General features: G+C 43.5%; 1 pseudogene; it reads right to left on the bottom strand.

Annotated features, from left to right (window-relative positions):
- Positions 1 to 12,514: 12,514 nt before the first annotated feature.
- On the bottom strand, positions 12,515 to 18,077 carry LOC119220291 (oocyte zinc finger protein XlCOF8.4-like; annotated as a pseudogene).
- Positions 18,078 to 22,135: the final 4,058 nt, after the last annotated feature.

The raw sequence follows: 22,135 nt of genomic DNA, 5'->3' as shown, positions 1-22,135 counted from the left end.
GAGTCCTCAACACTATACAAGGCGCAGCAGGCAGATTTGTTATTGCACAGGATTCTTTATTAATCCAAGATCTAAATTTGGTGTGAATTTACAGTCCTAACAAAGATGATGCAATTTTATAATAACTCGTCTCTAAGTAGGGTTGTAGCGATACCAACATTATGACTTTGATAATACCTGCCAAAATATTACGATACCCGATACGATACCACAAATAAAATACTGGAATATTTATCTATAATAGTAATAAATAAAACATCTGTAAGGTTCCATTTTCATCAGCTTGTTCCTGCCCAGCTTTTTGAACACTTAACAAATGGCATTCATATTAGTATTAACCCACAGCAAGATATTCATGAAAACGACATGGTAAAATCATAGCATTGATTATACACGGCTATATGTGGGCCTATTGTCCGTATCTGAATATTCTGACTACAGTTATTTCCATAAGTATGAATTACATCATTTTACAGATGTGTTTGAGGTGGAAGAAAATGGACACATAATTAAAGGGTAATTTCTATGGAAGTAAATCTGTGCCATCGGAGGTTGAAATAAAAAGGTGATTGAATTTCTAGCACTGAATATTTATGCATTGAAATGATGTACCTGAATGTTTTTCAACCTTAAAACAACGCAAAAAAATTCAACCTAAAAAAAAACAGGTTGAAATATTCAGCCGCAAAAGAAATGGAGGTTACAATATTCAACCCAAGAAATTTCAACCTTGAGACACCAACATCCGGGACACTAAGGAAGAGCAATCGATTCTAGATTCAAGATCAGAAGCGTGCGTCAAGCTAAAGGAGCGAGCACCCAAAACACCCTCGGCTTCGGATTGTAGCCATGTCCAATAATAACGGGGCTTTGTCTCAAGCAAAAAACAATCCCTGCTGGTTCATCACAGACCTCGCAGACGGTAAATGGAGCATCTGTGATGGTCCACCCACCCAGCCACTTTGTTTAAAGTACCAGTTTAAAGTAAATAAAAATATTCAATATCATATCGTTTTCAACGTGAGGGTATCGCGGTACCTTTCTAGTACCGGTACACCGTGCAACATTAGTCCACGGGTAAGGTCAATCATACTTTGGGTTGCAAAATTCCGGGTACATTCAAACTTTCCGCTGGGATTTACGGGAATTCTGGGGTAATTTAACTGTATTAACCTTTTCATAAGCAGACATGCAAGCAAACATTTCTAATACAACTTTTAAAAATTATATTTTAGTTTTTTTGATATTTTGAGAGTAGAACTTTATTCTTAGGTTTAGTATTATATTCGTCTTTTTTTCAATATTTGAACTAAACTTTAAATCAGATAGAAGCCGAGTAACACTCTTCTGACACTTCTGACACTGATCCTATTTCACTTGATCCTATTTCAGGTTGATCTCCTCTATCACCATGTAAATAGGAATAGGAAAAACTACACAGTAATATTTTCGATCTGATTCAAAGAGTTCAAATAGTGAGAAAACACGAATATAATGGTATCTTTACTGACTCTGCCTTTAATTCTCTCAAAAACTACACAGTAATATTCGATGTTAATGTGTGTAACATAGTTAATATGGTTTAGGATAAATCCTGCTAAAATGGCTAAACTACGCCATCTACTGTTTTAATGTGGTACCTGAACGGACCAATGGGATTGTGGGAAAATCCTCCATTAAATTGAGGATTAAAAAGGAGGTAATGGTTTTTTTTGTATGTCCGTGAACAATGTTTACTTTATGTACTTTAACAATTCATTTATGGAGTAGCCTTATTATTTTGGATGTTTGCTATCTTCGTTCATATTTGCCTTGTTTTTTTATTAATTAATGAGATGTTTTGTACATGTTTTAGTGTTTGTAATAATGTCGGGTTAGCTAGCTAACACCCGTTTTCTGTCGTCCTCCTAGACACGTGATCCCAATTCTATTTGTGTCCGCTGTTTCGTCAGGAGCTCCAGAAAGAAGAGATAGAGGACACCTCATAGGAGTTACATGTACATGAGCAGAGATGAGTTCGACATGAACTAGGATCTAGAACTAGGAAAGCAGTGTGTTAGCCATCTCAGATATGATTTAAAGACAGTTCAAAGATTGAGACCCTTCAAAGAGTGCCCTTTGGGCTCTACAAGTCCATTTACTGCTTCATTTTGAAACGCGGTCCACATGACCGCAGTCATGTACCACACCTCATTACACGTTAGGGGGTTGAAACGTTTCACTGATGTCAGTGTGAAGAGAGAGAGAACCAACCTGCTCTTTGGATGCGGACTTCAGGGTACAAAACAGCGTGCAGATGTTTCTTCAGTCGCTCGTTGTCCTCTTTTAATCTAGAAGCTTCCTCCTCGTACTCTGCTATCGTTCTTTCAAACAGCCCAAATATCTCTTCAGCAGCCTCAGTGAGTCGCTGCTTCACTAAACATCTCAGCATTTGGGCTTTAGACATCTTCACTGAATCAGACACGTTTCCTCCAGATAAACTCCGTTAAACTCGGACTAGCGCGGTGTTGCTAACTTCCCTCTGCTTCCAGCTAGCATGCTAAGCTAACTCCGATAGTTTAGCAAAGAGGAAAGTGATCTCGAAAAAAGTTGAGCAGCTGAAAGTCCATCGGAGGTTTGTCCAGACGTCCAGAGACTCTGGTGAGAGTCAGAACGGATGGAGATAACTGATACTTGATCAACGTAACAAAGACACTGTGCTGATTCTACGACCGATCGGCGCCATGCTGCTCTGAGACCAACATCCGGGGCGTCTGTAGCTATGACCATATAAGGCAGCCCCCCCCCCCCAAACTTGTTCCTGTGAGGGAGGTAAAGTCTCTCTGAGGTCACTCTCGCCCCGTCTGAGACGAGCGCTCATAACAAGTTAACAGGCTAAAGTTGAAAAATTACAAAGAATTTAATAACAGAAGTCTAAGCAATACAGTTAACGTGAAATAAAGTATGAATAGTGTAATATTTTGCGAAATAGAGAAGTCCCCTGATCTCAAATGACCATCAATAGTTGTTCACTGGAGGCTTCTGTCTGCTCCTTCTCCAGCTCAGCTCTTCCGATCTCCCGTGGGGGTGTCCCTTATGCTGTTGTCATACGTCATTGGCTGCACATTCAAGCCCAGCTCCTCCCTCGTGAATTCCTTTGTTCTCCAAGGAATCACATGACTCCATCTGATGGTCAAATCTGAAACCCACTCACTGACCTGACCGATCCCTGTTCACTTATTACTACAGTACATTAAATGATCACATCTATGTGGACTGAAGATTCTTCATGTAAACATAACATTGCATGCATAATACCATCATCATCATCTAATAGATAGTACACCTTACTAACATAATATTAATAACACATCCTAAATCATCACAGTTCATCACATCTTAACCAGTTCTATCTGGTCCAAATCGGGAATATTTCCCTGTCGTACATCCTTTGCTCATTCACTATCTGACAGGGGTAAAAACCCAAACGTCTTTAAGGAGAAAATTGGGAGACATCCATAAAGGACGGCAGTTAGCATCAGTCCCCGGGTTTAAATGTAAAATTGTGGTAGAATGCTATTGTGAATAGTAAATGACTAAAAATTGTGTTTGATTTATATTGCAAATATTTCATCTAACATCGTAATGGAACTAACTAATATCTAATAACAGAGAAACTACAATTCTATCATGAAACATGAAACAAAACTCGGTTTGTCTCGCGAGACAATCCCCCCACCTCAACGGTCTCGTATAACCACAGCTGGTAAAATTAATGCATAACGCGAACGCATGCAACATCTGCATAACTGATGAACTAATAACAGGGACACATTAACTCAGCTCATTACACAATGTATTGTTCAGAGTATAGAACGTCCGCACATGGCGGCCATCTTGGCATGGTCAGCTCGCTAACCCATAACATTGTGATGGTAGTGGTACATGTACTTTAAATAAACGGTTTGATTTGTTAGAAACATCAGAGATGTAGTTATGACACTGCACACTTTTATTGTTCTGTTTAATATAATCTTCGAATGAAAACCCACGGTTACAATTATAATTATTCATAAGTATGCAGTGTCATTGCTTGTGTTGATTGCTTTTGGGCTTTACAAAATAAAATTAATTTAACAGAATAGAATAATGATTGCAAACACGAAGGCGGCCAATGCTGTAAGCCAATGATTACAAGCACGGAAAAGTTTCACATCACTAATCGGCGACGGTGGCGCATAGAGTAGGATGGTATTCGATTGTTTGGGTTTCTAACAAGGATAACTTGTCTTTTTCCGGTTATTGAAAAATGTAAGTATGTAAAAGTATTTCAGGTTCATCAGCATCCAACTTTTTACTGAGGAAGACCGGAGCGGATTGACGATTGTGTTCAGACTAATGGCGCGTTTCCACCGAGCAGTAAGGTACGGTACGGGTCGGGTCTGTTAACCATGATTTGGCGAGCGTTTCCACCGGCAACAGTACCCTTACTTGATAGGCGTGGTATTGGACGAAAAGTGGATTGACGTCATTCGATCGCGCGAAAACTGAAAGCTAACCGCAAACAACAATGGAGACATACAGCCAATCCTGTTCCTGCGTTTCGATATGTGGCTGTTAAAGTAAATGCTGCGCGCCGACATTGTTGCGACGGTGTTCCTTCGTGTGTTGTCTTTCCCCTTGCGGCACGCGCCAATGACGACACTCTTTTAACCAATCAACGCTCTGCAGTGAGTCTAGCTCCACCCTTTAGTACCAAACAACTGTGCCAGGTACCCCAACGGAAAGGTACCCAAAAAGTGGTACGGTACGGTGTGGATCTTTGATATTTTTCTCAGTGGAGACACAAATAAAAGGGTACCGACCCGACCCGTACCGTACCGCTCGGTGGAAACGCACCATAACACTCGAAAATCGTATAATTGTGACCCTTGACCAAAAGGAAGACAGGGACAATAATAGTTGTGACCCTTGACCGAGGGGGGAAGATAGGATTGATTTTGCGAACTAACGATTGTATTCAGACCAACACTGAAATGGCATAATCGCAGCCCTTGACCTAACAGGAAGACAGGGACAATATTGTGTTTTGGATAATAATAATCTGAGAACAGATATTTGCCCCTTCGACCTATATTTATTGACCAATATTTTTGAATGGGTTTCAACTTGTATTTTTCCTACTAAAAGAAAATCAAGACTTATAGTGACGACTATATTTTAAGGAATAAAAAGTATACTTCATCACGCCTGACAGATGGGTGGTGTACTGGGTAAAGGTAAAAAGGAAATGAGTCCTCCAGAGGGACACATTGTGGATGTGATGAGACAGAAATATGAAGATAAATCGAAATGTTTGGATGGCATGAATGTGAATGTAGTCAGTAAGACCCGTATGACTGAAGAATTATTGTGCGTTACGACCAGTGGTTCACGGACCAGGTTTCTAGACAAGATGACCAACGGGTTTCTTTTCTGCTATGTGTCCGAGTCTAACATATGCTGGAGGCCCTCTTCTCATCACATGTCCGCCAATACCGCACCCTGCCCCAAAGGCTGATCTGCAGAAAGAACCACAACAACCAGGTTCCACAGCACACCATCTGATTGACGCGAGTAAAGGGAGCAGGAGGCTGCATGTGAGGGGGAGACGGCATCCATGCTGAGATCCTTAAAATGATAAGGGAAGTAAAACACACACACACACACACCACCGCCTGCAATGAGGAAACGCTTTCTGCACTAACTGCATGTACACTCATTTTCCTCTCAAGGTTTGGACCTGAAACTGTGTACATGGAGTCTATGACTCTTCTCAAAGTCCTCTGCCCTGGTCCGTTACAGGATTAGTTTGGTTTTGTGAGGCCAGGATCCACTTGAGTTGGAGGAGAGTGACGACACCCTTCGACTAGCAAACACGGACTGGTGTTTTTATTATTATTAATTTTAAGTTTAAATCCCAAAAAGCAAACTTTTCTTTACCCTTCGCTACTGAAACAAATAAGAATTAAAGTTCCTGTTAGGCGTAAAAACAAAAGCAGGTTCCTATTCTAAGTCACTCCGTGGAAAATAGTTTAGATAAATGCGCTAATAGAAAATAGATGTGATAATGGATGGAAGTTATGAAAGCAAAAGATGATGATGGGTTTTGAAAAGGGAAGTTACACATTTAAGGAAATGGGAAGACCAATATGGTTGATGGAAGGTTGCTAAGGAAATGGGTTTTTATGTTGAAGCGGCGCAGGAGCGCAAGGAGGAAGTAAGAGGAGACGGTGAGAAGTGAATAACAAGAGATGTGATAATTTGTGATTAATTCTCCTGATTTGGTTTTTCTTTTAAGAAGTGATATAAGGGAGACGAAGCCTCCTCTGCTTGTTTATCCTCCAGCCTTCATCCACCCGACACGTCCTCCTCTGCCTCCTCAGTCCCCATCATAAACCACAGCCCTGGTCCCACAGAGCCCAGACTCTGTGTCTGCATTGAACAAAGCTTTGAGCCAGAACTTCAGCATCCAGCTGCAGGCCAGCTCCCACCAGATGGGACAGAGTGACTGGTAAGCAACAAATACCAGTACATTACTCGCGGGAGCCCAAAACTAATGAGTTTATGCAAGCAGCAACAGTGCTGCGGAGCATAAGAAAGAAAAAGAGAAATAAAATACTTAATTTGATGATGTTGAAGTATCTGAAACCTGTTTGTTCTTGTGTGTATTCCTGAGACAAATAGAGACACGGAGGCCTGTGGACCGAGGGTCTGTGGGGGGACAACACGAGTGGAGCAGGGAGGAGGCCTTCAAAGGACGGGATGGTGTTGGGTGGAGGAGAGGACAAGTGGAGGTGGTGGATCCCTCTTCAACGGACAACAGGTCATACACAAACATAAACACACAGTCATAGACGGATGGGGAACAGGAGAGAAGTAAAGTTAATTAATTTCAATAACGAAGGATGTGAGGTAATACTTTTGCTTGATTCCAGAAAGACGCAGGTCTGTTATTTTAACCTCAGGATGAACGAATAAGAACAATTTGATAAAATGTCACTATTATTGTGAGACTACATACAAACACCAGCACACAGGATATGTGTCTGCGAGGTTTTTGTAGGGAGTTTTTGTTCTGTGACAGGCCAAGTTTTGTGAGCGATGTCCGGATGTAAATGTTCATGATATTTGATGTGGTAAAAATCAGATGGTAAATGTTTTAGAGTAGGCATCTGTGGTGGCGGGGTGTGATTAGCTCAGCTGCAGAGGGGAGGAAGGCTGGGAGGAGGGGTGCAGGGAACGGTGCCGGCAGGGAATGAGTGCAGCTGGAATGCATTGGACTAATGATCTCCCTGTGCTTAAAAGTAGTGAGCAGGCTGGAGAGAGGGGTGGTGGACCTGACACGCAGGAGCGAGCGTGGAGCGAGCGGATGAGCAAACGAACGACCGAACGAACCCGCGAGCAACGTCGGAGTATACATGCACAATAAAGAAATCCATAAGTGAGCTGCCGGTGTCCCGTGTGTTACTCTGCACGTCTGCTACAGTGGCACCCAACTAGGAGATGGAACCCGGCGATCACCACGCGGAGGGGATGGCGCAGCCGGCGGTCGCGCTCGGGCGGATGCTGGGCGAAATCGCCGCGATGCAGAGGGAGCAGGCGGAGGCCAACCGACACTTTATGGCGGCGCTTCAGGCCCAGACGGACCGGCAGACCCAGGTGCTGGAGCAGTTGGCGGCCCGGCCAAATGCGGCGCCGCTAGCGGCGGCTCCCTCGGCCTACGCGGGGGTGGTGCTGCACCGGATGACGCCAGCGGACGAGGTGCAGTCCTACCTCGAAATGTTCGAGGCGATGGCGGGGGCGTGCGGGTGGCCGGCGGACGAATGGGCGATCCGCCTACTGCCGCTGCTGTCCGGGGAGGCGCAGACGGCGGCGCTGGGTCTGCCACCGGCGGCAAGGCACGACTACGACGGGGTAAAAAGGGCCATCGGGGACCGGCTGGGGCTCTCCCCCGAGGACCACCGGAGGCGCTTTCGGGAGGCGAAGCTGGGGCCAGGGGACCGCCCATTTGCCTTCGCCCAGCAGCTCAAGGACGCGGCCAACAGGTGGCTGCAGCCGGAGGGCACGGGCGGAGCACCGGCGGTGGTGGAGAAGGTGGTGGTGGAACAGTTCCTGCAGGGCCTGCCGCCGCGGACCTCGTCGTGGGTCCGATACCACCGCCCGGCGACGCTGGAGGCTGCGGTCACCCTGGCGGAGGACCACCTGGCGGTTCAACCCGGCGGACGGAGCGACGGCGGACGCCCGCCCGCGTCACCACCCCCAGCCCCCACGCCGCGAAGGAGGACCCAGCAGCCGGCCGCGGCGGGGGCCCTGCCGACGCCGCGATCGCCAGCTCGGACCAGGGGGGCCGACCGAGGGGAACCGACCGGACCCGGTACTCTTCCCGACCCACCAAGAGCGCCTCAACCGCCAGGGCAGGAGTGTTGGAGGTGCGGGCAGCCCGGGCACTACCGGCGGGAGTGCCCCCTGATGGAGGTGGGCGAGACGGTGAGGATTGCCGGACCTCCAACACCCTCCCCCGGTCCGGGAGCGACGTACTGCGTTCCGGTAAGGATCCAGGGGGGTACATACCAGGCGATGGTGGATTCGGGCTGCACGCAGTCCATGATTCACCAGAGGCTGGTTCGACCCGGGGCATTGGGGGAGGCGTCGCGGGTGTGTATTAAGTGTGTGCATGGGGATGTTCAGGATACCAACGCCCGGATCACTCGGTGGTATCTAGCTTTACAGCCTTTTAACTTCAAGGTGATCCATAGGCCCGGGACGCAGATGGTCGTGGCCGACTTCCTCTCCCGTCCTCCGGAGGGGGGGGGGGGGGGGAGTTGGTTCGGCCGGACGGCTCCCCGGCCTAAGTCGGGCGGTGGGGGTATGTGGTGGCGGGGTGTGATTAGCTCAGCTGCAGAGGGGAGGAAGGCTGGGAGGAGGGGTGCAGGGAACGGTGCCGGCAGGGAATGAGTGCAGCTGGAATGCATTGGACTAATGATCTCCCTGTGCTTAAAAGTAGTGAGCAGGCTGGAGAGAGGGGTGGTGGACCTGACACGCAGGAGCGAGCGTGGAGCGAGCGGATGAGCAAACAAACGACCGAACGAACCCGCGAGCAACGTCGGAGTATACATGCACAATAAAGAAATCCATAAGTGAGCTGCCGGTGTCCCGTGTGTTACTCTGCACGTCTGCTACAGCATCCTAAATCAATGCATAGTGTGTGATTATTATGTAATCAAAAGAGTGGAATGTAATGGCAAAAATATATGTAACTCTTATAAATGCTTCATTTGTATAACCAGTTTATTAATTGCAAGTGCTGAGATAGCAAAGGCCATGGTATAAGAGCTGAAGTGTTCCACACTGATAAATGTCCCCACCGTCCTAGCTGTAGAGACTAAACAAAGTTGGTCATATGTGTGTAACCAGATTTGTTTTCAAGTGTTGGGAGGGCATGTGCAAAATCTTCCACCACAGGATACTGTCACATCATGAAAGAACCGCTTTTTCAAGACAGGGATATCTCCTGAGCTACGGACACGAAAAGACCTTGACAACACACACATCGATGTTGGTAAAAAGGCTGTTAAGCAGAATCATTCCACCATTGATTCCATGCTCAACCCTTTTGGAGTGTACCAAGACGGCATTGTGTGTCCTAGCTAAGAGTAGCAACAGAAGGAATCATGAAGGATTCACTTACTCTCTTTGGAGCTCAAGTGTACGCGCATTGACTTTTGCTGTAAGTGTGCAGACAGATTTGCCACGCAGCTTATATGTTTTCACAGGGACTGGGAACAGGATTATTGACATTACCAATCAACTCAGAACCAGTGTGTGTTCAGCCTTGATTGGAATTCCCACATTCTCTGGGTGTGACACCACAAGAAAAGGAAAAAGAAACATTTTCTGTTGCATTTGAGTATGATGAATACCTTAAGGATTTTTAAAGTTTAGGTACTAACTTTAACTTGGAGCAGTCAACATTTGCACTTCTTTGCCAGAATGCAGGCCACTTAAATGATCAGCCAGCTGCTAAAAATATAAGTGAAGCTAGGTACAAGGCTTTCTGTTTGGCATCATTGGCCTTGCCAGAATTATCCATTCCTCTTGCTACTGATGTCCTCCATCAGCACTGCAAAAGGGCAATGATTATGTCCTGTCTCAAAGAAAATATAAGTGCTCAATCACCTGCTGGATATGGTTGGCAAATAGAGGATGGGACCTTGCACGTCAACTGGATGACCAGATGTTCCTGTTTTTCTGCAGGACTGTGTTGCACACCAGAGAGGAGAACACGCTGGATCACTGCTAAAATACAGTAAGCGGGGCTTATCACACTGTCCCTCGTGCTGCGCTGGGACACTCTGACCACGTAATGGTGCACCTGATTCCTGCATACAAGCAGAAACTAAAGCTCTGCAAACCGGTGGTGAAGGAATCCACTCCAAGAAGTGGACCAGAGAGGCGCTAGAGGATCTTCGGGCGTGCTGTGAGAGAAGCTAAAGAAATGTACTCTGAGAAATTTCAACAACAGTTCTAAGCAGGTGACTCTGCTTTACTTCAGTTTGGAGAGGCTTTAAACACCTCACAAACTACAAGCCAACCCCCCCATTCCATGAATGACCTCCACCTGGCAGACAAGCTGAATGAGTTCTACTGAGTGTGCGTCTCTTCTACCAGATCTTCAGACATTAAGGAGACTTGAAATCGGATTGAGTATCTTTTCTTTAACCAAGCTAGTCTGCTAAACTTGTTGTTGCTTCTGCTGTTTTTAAGTGAAACTTGACTGCTACTTGCTTTATCTGCTACCGTTTCTTATTTTAACTAACTTGACTGCTAGTTGTTGTTCACTGATTAGGGTGTCAAAGTGGTCGTCGTTTTGTATTTGGGTGAGTTTCGCCTGAGGGCAATCAACCTGTTGTTTCCTAACGACGGGGGAGTTGTCAGCGCAGCCGTAGCCGACTTCCATTAATGAGGGAGTATTTAACTGGAAAGTAGGTGAAGCGTTAGCGAAGACCCTCCGCACGAAGACAAGCAGAACAAAGACAAAAGGAGTCTTTCATGGACAACCAGAAGGAAGATCTTCTTCCTTTCCTCACCTGTCTCATTAACAATGCCCTCATTAACAATACCTCCTTGACCCCCATCAGTCAAGGTTAAAGGCGGGCCATTCCACAGAAACTGCTCTCCATGCTGTCTCGGAGCAACTCCACGCTGCTAGAGCCGCCTCTCTCTCCTCCGTCCTCATCCTTCTGGACCTTTCTGCAGCATTCGACACAGTAAACCACCAGATCTTTATCTCAGCCCTTCAGGAACTTGTCACGGGTTTTGCGCTCTCTCTTCTCTCATCCTACCTTGACGGCCGCACCTACCGGGTAACTTGGAGAGGATCGGTGTCGGAACCTTGTCCTCTTACTAGTGGAGTTCCTCAGGGCTCCGTCCTGGGTCCCCTCCTCTTCTCAATCAACACCAAGTCTCTTGGCTCTGTCATTCGCTCGCATGGTTTTTCCTATCATAGCCGACGACACCCAACTAATTCTCTCCTTCCCCGAAACGGACACTCAGGTGGTGGCACCGATCTCTGCATGTCTGACTGATATCTCCCAGTGGATGTTCGCTCATCACCTGAAGATCAACCCCGACAAGACTTTTCTTCCCCGGAAAAAACTCCCACTCAGGACCTGACTTTTAACTTGGGCGACTCCGTGTTAACGCCCACTCGGACTGCTAGGAACCTCGGCGTGACACTCGACTCCCAACTCTCCCTGACTGCCAACATCACAGCGACAACACGATCCTGTAGATACACACTCTACAACATCAGGAGAATATGACTCCTTCTCACTCAGAAGGGGGCGCAGGTACTGATTCAGGCTCTTGTCATCTCCCGTCTTGACTACTGTAACTCTCTCCTGGCAGGTCTCCCTGCTACCGCCATTCGACCACTGCAGCTTATCCAGAATGCAGCAGCTCGACTGGTCTTCAACCTTCCGAAATTCTCCCACACCACACCACTTCTCCGTTCTCTTCCTTGGTTACCAGTGGCTGCCCGCATCCAGTTCAAAACATTGGTACTCACGTACCATGCTGTGAATGGATCGGGTCCAGTCTACATCCAGGACATGGTGAAACCCTACATCACAACCCGCTCACTCCGCTCTGCATCTGCCAAGCTGCTTGTTCCTCACTGAGAGAAAAGCACTCGGCGACATCGCAACTCTTTGCTGTCCTAGCTCCCAGATGGTGGAATGAGCTCTCTGATGACATCAGGACTGCAGAGAGCCTCTACATCTTCCGTTGAAAATGTCTTTAGACTCTACCTTGACTAAAACAGCAAACCGTAGCACTAACAAATCATAGCACGTAAATTGTACTTATAACGGTACTGTTCTATAACATGTTTGAAACTGTTCATTTGACGAAACTACTTTCTTGTTACTTGTTCTTCTGAGTTTGTATCTCTATGTGGAAATGCACTTATTGTAAGTCGCTTTGGATAAAAGCGTCAGCTAAATGACATGGAATGTATCCAAGGGGGTAGAAGAAGTTGTCCTTCTTGGGGAGCTGCTTGGGCCGGAAGTGAAGACTGGAGCAGCTAGAAAATGGTTTAGGTTGGAGAGGCCTAAAGCCTTAACACTGTCATCGACTCAAGCCGATTTTAATAGGCTGTCTGGAACCTCTGAATTAGTACAGCAGCATTTCAGCCCTCTCTACCTTCATTGTGGGTTCTGCTGCACCATGTTGAGGTAACTTACCACTATTAATAACTTAACTTGGCTAAAATAAAAAACAAAGTTTTAGTCAATAATTCATTGCTGCCTTAGTCTTTTACATATGTGGGTTTGAAATGGTAAAAGGCAATTCTCATTTGATTGTCAACATTTATTCACTTCTGCAAAAGACAAAATAAATAATTAATTTCTTTTTTAGCACCTCTGCTCGCTCAGCAATGTAAAATGACAGTGATTTTATTCTGGCTTTTTTTCTTAATACTGTTAGATAATTAAAAATGAGAAGGAGCGAACGAACGCATCAGAGGCACGTGTTCAAAAATTGGAAGCCTGGATGGGGACGTCTGGAAGAATTCAGCCAAACAACTTCTCTCGTTCTGGTAGATTTATTCGTCAGATCACAAGGCAAGTACAAGCGCTGCGTTTGCAAAGGCAGGAGCAATCCGGCCGGCCCGCAGGCCGGAAGAACACACTAACATCAGCAAGAACATCATGTTTTATAACCCGAAAAGACAAAGAAAAGATTTCTATTGGCTCTAAGCTGGCGTAGGGGAGGATCTTCCTCCCCCCACATTTAAAGATCCGGTCACATTCAATGTCCAGAACTCCGAGCCTAACGTAAAAAATAAACAGAGTGTGGATGTTGGATCGTGTGGTGTGAATTTCAAAACCCCCTAAGCACATCTGCTGGTTGACCCGCTGACCTTGCTTCCTCAGTCAGGACAAAAACCAATCTTCTTATCATTATACACAGAGAAACTTCTGTTTGTCCGTGTGGGTCCCAACTCTTAACTCAAGTCCAGACAGCGAACCCCCATCCTGCCAGACTTTCTCGGCACATCCTGCTTGGTCTCTGACTTTGAAATCTTCAGCAAAACAGGGCAACAATTTTCTAACTCAGCACTAAGAAAAAGCTTTTGATTATCAATACACAATACATTTTAAATAATTAAATCACTAATACATTGATAAGATGAACATAAATGGAACATAGAAATCAGTCAACAGGACAATATAAGGTTGGGTAACATCCAAATAATAACCCTAGGCGACGTGACTTAGAATACACCATTCAAATAAATAACCAGCTCTCTGTAGTTATATAGTATATTTTATAGTATAGTTTGGGGCAATGGCGGTGCATGGAGTAGAAAGGGTGCACCAGGAACCGCAAGGTTAGCGGTTTGAACCCTTGCTGCTTAATGACGCCCAACCCCTAACTGCTCCAGAACGGTTAGCTGAAGCACTTTCTGTTGCAGTGCCGTGGCAGTGTGGGTTGAGTTAAAAATGTAAAAACATGAGTCTAAATATGCACTGTAAGTCGCTTTCACACAATGTAATATGTGTGTGACTCTGACTCTTTCCTGTGGATTTAGACATTGAAGCTCCTCATCCACATCCATTTCGAGTAAAACATTTACCACACATCGGGCCAGATCTTCAGGCCACCGGAAATGAGTTTTATACCCCTAAACTAAAAGCTTTCTCACCTGTGTGAGACCTCATGTGTTTCTTCCAAGCTCTACTTTCAGCGAAACATTTTCCACAATATGAGCAGGTGAAAGGTTTCTACCCTGTGTGACATCTCATGTGTCTCGTCAGATTTCCCCTTTCAGTGAAACATTTACCACATTCTGAGCAGCTGAAAGGTTTCTCTCCTGTGTGATATCTTGTGTGTCTCTTCAGATTTCCACTTCGAGCAAAACGTTTACCACATTCTGAGCAGCTGAAAGGTTTCTCCCCTGTGTGATATCTTGTATGTGTCTTCAGATTTCCACTTTGAGCAAAACATTTACCACAAAATGAGCAGCTGAAAGGTTTCTCCCCTGTGTGACATCTCATGTGTATGTTCAGAATTCCACTTACAGCGAAACATTTACCACACTGTGAGCAGCTGAAAGGTTTCTCCCTTGTGTGAACTCTCATGTGTTTCTTCAGATTTCCACTTTGAGTAAAACATTTACCACAATCTTTACCATTATTATCAGAGTTTGAACCTGACTGAAGTTCACTGGTCTTATTCCAATCGTCTCTGTCCTTGGTCTCAAAAGAGTCTCCAGTATTTTCATCGCTATCTGGTTCTTGAGGACTATCTGGACCAGAGTTCCTGTTTGGTTCTGGTCCTCCACAGTCCTCTCCGTCCTTGTCTGTCTCCATCAGTTTAGTTTGTCTCTGATGAAGCTGAGAGAACTGAGCTTCATTTTCACTCTTCACAGACGTGAATGAGAGCTTCATGTCATTCTCTTCCAGCCCTTGAAGCTGCTCTTCTTTAAAGTAGGGGGGCTCTGGGTCCTCCTGTTCCTCTTTATTGTGGGGGGGCTCTGGATCCTGCTGTTCCTCTTTAATGTGGGGGGGCTCTGGGTCCTCCTGTTCCTCTTTAATGTGCGGGGGCTCTGGATCCTCCCAATGCTCTTCTCTGAGCAAAAACTGCTGGTGGTCTGTGGATAACATTAAAAAACACACAATATAGTTTATTAACTAAAATCTGAAATATTACTTTCCACTTAGCTAGTTCATCCTTTAAACGGAAAAATCCGGTATATTATTATATATTATATTCTTGGAATGTTTGACTTCTTAAACTTGGGAAATAGTGTAATGATAATGGATCTGAAAAATAAATATTATGGAAAATATGTAACAATCAATTTTATGAAAATGAAATAATAGAGCTAGATACAACTCGCAGGTTTACCGCCTGAATATTTTAATCCGTTCACGGATTACGGTAATTGAGGCAGTACTTTATCTTGTCGTGCCTAACAACAACCCGAACTGGGCAAAAAAGTAGAGCCTCTCGAATCTTATATCTCATATATATATAAATATATGCTTAAACTGGCCATTATATCACTTCTCAGCATTTAATTAGTAAAACAATAACTAACAAAACGAGTACTCTCAAAGGGTGTATTGTCACATATTGGCAAATTATAAAAGAAAAATGTCACATTTTGCTAAAAAAAATGGCAAAGTTGAGGAAGCTGCCATGATGTCGCGGCGCCTCCCGCTTAAAGCCGCGGCACCGCAACCTGCAACAGGAAGTGCCTCGCGTGTTGCCAGTGCCACGATTTGCGCCATCTTCTACTGTACTACGTGTACATAATTTAGATTAAAGTACACCCTGAACTATTTGCTTATTGTGTCTCGGACGACTCTTATCTTCAATGTAAATGTCCTGAACGTGTTTTGAAATCAAAGGCATTTAATGGAGTCACTATTTCTGGGTCATTCTCATTCCTCCAGGTTCAGTTTCCATTGACGTAATGCCTTCACAGCTCCTGCTGCGTACTGACATAGTCTAAAAAAATGCCTCACTGTGGTTCAATAATGGTCTAGGATCACTTATGGAAAACCCAAGTTTGTTGTGAAGGTATTCTGTTTTCTATTTAGACTTTCTGGTAATTATTTTGGGTGATTAGTAACGTGCATAAACGTTTTTGTTTGAAACCTGGAATACAACATTCTGAAGAGAGGGATAATTTTCTTTTCTTTCAGCATGCTCAGAAAATATCTACGTGTGGCAAAACGATGCTTAGAATTTTAGGAACAAAAAGACTCGGCTTTTTGACATTGTGTTTGATTAGCGTAGAAAAAAGCCGTATTTGGTCTGATCTTCAGAGTGATTTATGCTTGCACAATGTCTTTTTGTAACTCAAGGTCATCCGTTTAGAAATATTAGAAGTTCACAATAGAATAGCTCGCTATGTAGAGACCACCTTAAGGTACTTAGCATGACAGTGAAGATATTGAATATTATTGTACTACCAGAGGTGGAAAGTAACGAATTACATTTACTCGCGTTAATGTAATTGAGTAGTTTTTTTGTGTACTTCTAATTTTTAAAGTATTTTTTTAAATCTGTAATTTTACTTAAGTATTTTTTGTTGGAAGTATTGTACTTCGCTACATTTTAAATCATATCCGTTACTGAGTCAAAAAAATGCAAAGAAAAATAAATCGCGCCCAGGAAACTAACGTCACTGCACTGATTGAGTGATGAGAACGAACGCGCCAAACAAGAATGATGGAGACGGACAAAACAGACGCAAACCCAGCTGAAATCGAATGAAAATACGAAGCGTGGCCGCTAAACCGGAAGTACGTCGATTTTCACAGTAAGAATCGACGCAACCGTCTGTAATGACAGCGGTTACCAGGGTAACAAGAGGTGAAAGACAGAGCAGAGACAGTTTAAGGAGATCGCAGAGTAAACGGCACCCCTCTCCCCCCCGTCAGCCGTTCGCGCCGATCGTCAGTGGCCCGCGTTCGGTCCAAGTCGGCAGCATCTGGCCCGAACCTGAAATGAGTTTGACACCCCTGCTTTACTGAATCCACAGTTCATGCCATATTTAGTGGTTGTAGTAATGTTTAAAATGTTTTATTGGATGATCTGCACTAAAATCATCTTTTATTTTTATTTGATTATTTTTGCTATTTCACTTTAATTTGTAACGGTCTTCTCTGAGTAGATTTATAATGAGCTACTTTTTACTTTTACTTGAGTAAATGTTAAGACTGGTAACTTTACTTGTACTTCAGTAACCTCTGTGTACTACATATTTGCCGCATTGCACTTGTTGGAGGCTCATTGAGACCAATGTTATGAGTCCAGTTCAGTGGATTCATTTAGGTTGTAGCTTGTTGTACCTCACTACGGTATCAGAGAGGTATCGATCCATCCGGGGAGTCGGAGTCGTTCGATCACTTGCCAACTTGACCGAACTAAAGCAGACACATTTTGATGTGACTGATGTCAGTGTGAAGAGAGAGAGAGAGAACCAACCTGCTCTTTGGATGCGGACTTCAGGGTACAAAACAGCGTGCAGATGTTTCTTCAGTCGCTCGTTGTCCTCTTTTATTCTAGAAGCTTCCTCCTCGTACTCTGCTATCGTTCTTTCAAACAGCCCAAATATCTCTTCAGCAGCCTCAGTGAGTCGCTGCTTCACTAAACATCTCAGCATTTGGGCTTTAGACATCTTCACTGAATCAGACACGTTTCCTCCAGATAAACTCCGTTAAACTCGGACTAGCGCGGTGTTGCTAACTGAGCGAACTCCAGTAGCTTAGCATTGTTAACCGGAAATGATTCAGAGAAAGCAGATCCAGAAAAAAAAGGTGACAGCTGAAAGTCCATCAGAGCGTTAACCAGAGGTCCAGAGACTCTGGTGGATCATGGCTCATGAAGATAACTGATACTTGATCAACGTAAAAAAGCCACGGAGCTGATTCTACGACCGATCGGCGACATGTTGCTCTGAGACCAACATCCGGGTCGTATGTAAGTTACACGGCAACCTTAAAATAAAAGGTCCAAATATCCTCACTACAACGATTTGAAAAAAGAAAAACTCTTTATTGTCTACTGGGAAAAACAGCGACCATTAATTGCCACACAAACGATTGATTTGTAATCATTTCTTAAATTCACAAGTTTTTACTTCACAATCCATACTGTGCTTTATTTTAAATGCATCTAGCTCTCCTACTTGCTGCACAAAAGGGAGACTTGTCACTGTATCAAGATCATTTACAGTCAAGGTTTGGGCGCCCCTGATGATCTACATTACTTTTATTCATAAATTGTTGGCCAATTGGATCAGGAACGTATTTGTCATATATACACTGCTCGAAAAATTAAAGGAACACTTTGAAAACACATCAGATTTTAGTGTGAGAAAGAATTATCTTGGATATCTATACTGATACAGACAGAGAAACGAGAAGTAATCTTTTGGCGGTGTTCATTTTGCCCAATTTCAATTTCTGCAACTCAGAATTCTTCCCAATTCTACTACTGCACCTGCGTGGGATACTGTGTTGGTGTTGCAGATATATGCTATTCAAACTGTAAGAGTCAATAAAAACCTGCATTTTTCACCTCAGAAGTTTGTTTATTCAGTTGATTTGAAATAGTAAAATAAAAATACAACACGATACAACAACACAAAATATTTTTGTGTATCCCAAAATCACAAATTTGACTCTAAGGACTACAAACAGACACATGCAACATTCTCTCATCGACGCAGGAAATGTGACAGCTGAGGAAAGGCCCCAGAAGCACTATGACAAACAGCAGCAGTAGTTCTACTCAGTCTTTTTTTTCTCCACAAGACAAACAAATTCTAGAGTCACATTTACAATTACAATTACAATTAATAATTACAGCAGTAGTAGGTTAATAATGGTAACCAAACATTAAGGTTTCAGCAATAGTAATGGGACTGATATTAACAATGAACAACCAGCATCCACGGAATATGAATAATATCAGAGGACAGACGGGGAAATTCAACAGGGTTAATCTGAAGCTCCAACATGTATAATTACATTGTTATAGATATTATAGGCAATATAAAATAAAGGTGTATATAAGATATGCATGCATATTATCAACAAGATGTTTTCTCAAGACATGTATATAAGTTGAGATGGGAATAAAATGAATTGGTGCAACACCCCTTTACATCCAGTAGATGGACACAGATGTCCACGATGTACACCAACATCTACCCTGTACGCTACGTGCACAGCTGTATCATGTTATTGTGTCTGGGCTCTTTGAGTTTAGTTTAACAAGCTAAATAATAAACATAGGGCACGATGATCCGTCACTGTGGGTGAGGCTGAGAAAGGTTTGTAGTGAACAGAATATAATGAAGTGAGGGACTTCAATAAATCAATAAAAACAAGTTTATGATGAATAAAACAAACCCAGTGGGTTCAATACTATACGTATTTATAATACTACTAATACTATAAAAGGGAACAGGACACATAACTCACACTCTGTCTCAATCATGATCATTTAAGCTATGGTCAGAAATTGTCATCAATATCAAGCTGAAACAGACATTTTGTTGATGATATTACAAAACCTTTCTTTTTAAAAATATCAGAATTAATAGTGAGATATTGTACCAAACAAAAAACAATGATAAATGTTGGCATGCCATTGTATTGATCGTTGATCATACAGATTTAGACATACCTTGTAGATAATAAACCAGTTAACTTGGAATCATTTAAAATTAAATATGATTTAAGCTGTACTCTGAATATATAGTGAAATATATGGATGTCAATTCATTTTATTTGACTTAGACGTACCAGTCACAGTGAGATTTATTAATGTATCGAAAGAAATGTATATTTTTTGGCATTACATACTAAATAAAGGGTTAAAATACTACTAATAAATTAATGTTGATAAATTGAAGTCAATCCGACAAGCCTCCGGTCTGTTTGTTATTTTCTTGATTTGTCCTTAGAGGAACATTATGGAAATGAATCATGAGTCCTGAGCTCATGAGCGTCTCTCTCTCAAAGCCTCAAAGTCTCCAACTTGTGAACACTTGAAAACTCCTGGTTGCACTACGTGTCCTGTATAAAACCTTTCTGATTCGTTGTCTATAGTCTGGCCCTTTAATTTGAGAGTTCTCCCATGTTTTCCCATGTTTGCTAATATTCTATATTAGTGCATATAAACATTTTAAAAAATGTCCTAGTCCCATCTCTATGCAGCAAAAACTCATTAATGGATTTCTGTTGGTAGCCCTCAAAAAGCAAAATATATTGTAATATCGCTTCACCTAACTCTTAAATTATGTCAAAAGGGTTGTTGTGATGAGGTCACGCAGACCTTTGACCGCAAAAAGTGCGAGTGGACGTTTGTCTCCCAATTTAATGAAAAGTCCCTAAACAGCGTCTTCTACTGTCGTGACATGTCCAATGCGCATATTATTTGTCTGCATTACGATGTGATTTTACCCAGCGACCTGTCAGGGAGCTTGTTGAGGGGAGTTGTAAAGAAGATCTCATTTTATAATATTTCATTCGCATGGGTTACCAAAATCCCAAATCGAATGCCTAACATGTGATGTGGGTGACAAGAAGTTATTGTGCAAAGCTCAAAATATTTCATGCTTGAGATGGAAGTGCTACGTTTTAAACAGTATCACATGAAGAAAAAAGGTCCCATCTTTTAACGGCAGATGCTGAGGGCGGTGGTGACGTACCGCAAGGTCAAATGGAAACAGCTTTTCCAAATGTGTCACTTAATTTATGTTTAATTCAAAGTTATTTCTAAATGAACCTTTAAACTAATCACAGTGAACAAGTTAAACATTATTCCCAAATATCAGCATCTTGCCATTTTCATTATGCAGCCACTTCTCTGGTTCCCTTCGCGCAAAACGTCTTTGTGAATCACGTTAAAGGGAAACCAGTGTGATCTTGGTTTGGGGTCGAGGTCGGGATGCCAGTGAAGGGGATCCCCTCACCAGGAATAAGCTGATTGACATGAATGCACTTTTACACACAAAAGCTCCAAAGTGGCTTCTGGTGAAATTGCTTTGATTCTTGGGATATAATGTCTTTAAAATATACATATAATAAAGCTATTTTACCAAAGACATTTAAATGTCACCCAGCTTCTCTAATATTTGGGAGAAAACATTGTTTTTAGTGATGTATTTGATCAAAACCATCTTCACGACCAAACACTACTGTGAGTTAAGTTCTAGAAATTGTTTTAATATGATCCCGTTAAACGTTTGCATCGGCTTTTACCTGGCCTCATCTTGTCCTTGTCCCTCTGATGTTTACCCACGTGTGAAGTCAACCGCCGAGTCCCACTCGCCTACAGAGGGGCCTTCCTCTCAGCAAACAGAGCCTCGTCTGTGTCTGAAACCGGAGAGGTCAGCATTCCTCCGCTCGGGCCTCAAATAAAGACCCAAATTCTATGCAGAAATAATCCACATTCCCGCTGGGTACCCAACACGTCCCTGGGAAGCTGCCTCCCTCAAGGTGGACAATCCGCGTCTTTGTGGAGCTAATGCCAACAGCCGGAGCACGGCAGCAGCTCCGGCCGGCAGCCCTCAGTCTGCCCGAGCTGAGCCCGCGGGTCCACCTCACTGTGAAAAACGCTGGATTGCATTGGGACAGATCTCATCATCAATACTGGATTTACATTCATTTCTTGGTGGATTATGGGTGTTCGACATGTCATCGGCTGCTTTGCAGTAGCACAACAACGAGGAGTCCCCAGCAACTGAGAGGTAGGTCCCTGATTATTCATCCCTTCTGGACGAGACACTCGCTGCTGAGTGAGGAGCGTGGGATCGTTTTCCTGTCGAGACGATTTTTTAAACCGTGATATTTTAGGAGATCATTTAGATCACATGCAAAACTTCACAGTGCCTGTCAGACTAAGCGATGAAGTCTTTTTTTACCCAGTTCCCCCCAAAATTCCCACTCTCTGTCTCAATGAGTACCACCCTTCCCCACGATTGAGCAAGCTTTTCTGAGATTATTTGCATTAATCTCTCAAATCAAGTTAATGTTCAACCAGTTAAAAAAACGGGGCCAGTCAGTGAGTCACTCAGGGAATT

Source organism: Pungitius pungitius, chromosome 12 (genome assembly GCF_949316345.1).
Source record: "Pungitius pungitius chromosome 12, fPunPun2.1, whole genome shotgun sequence".
NCBI lineage: Eukaryota > Metazoa > Chordata > Actinopteri > Perciformes > Gasterosteidae > Pungitius > Pungitius pungitius.
Note: the sequence above shows the minus strand (reverse complement) of the source record. Positions and strands in the feature narration are given on the sequence as shown.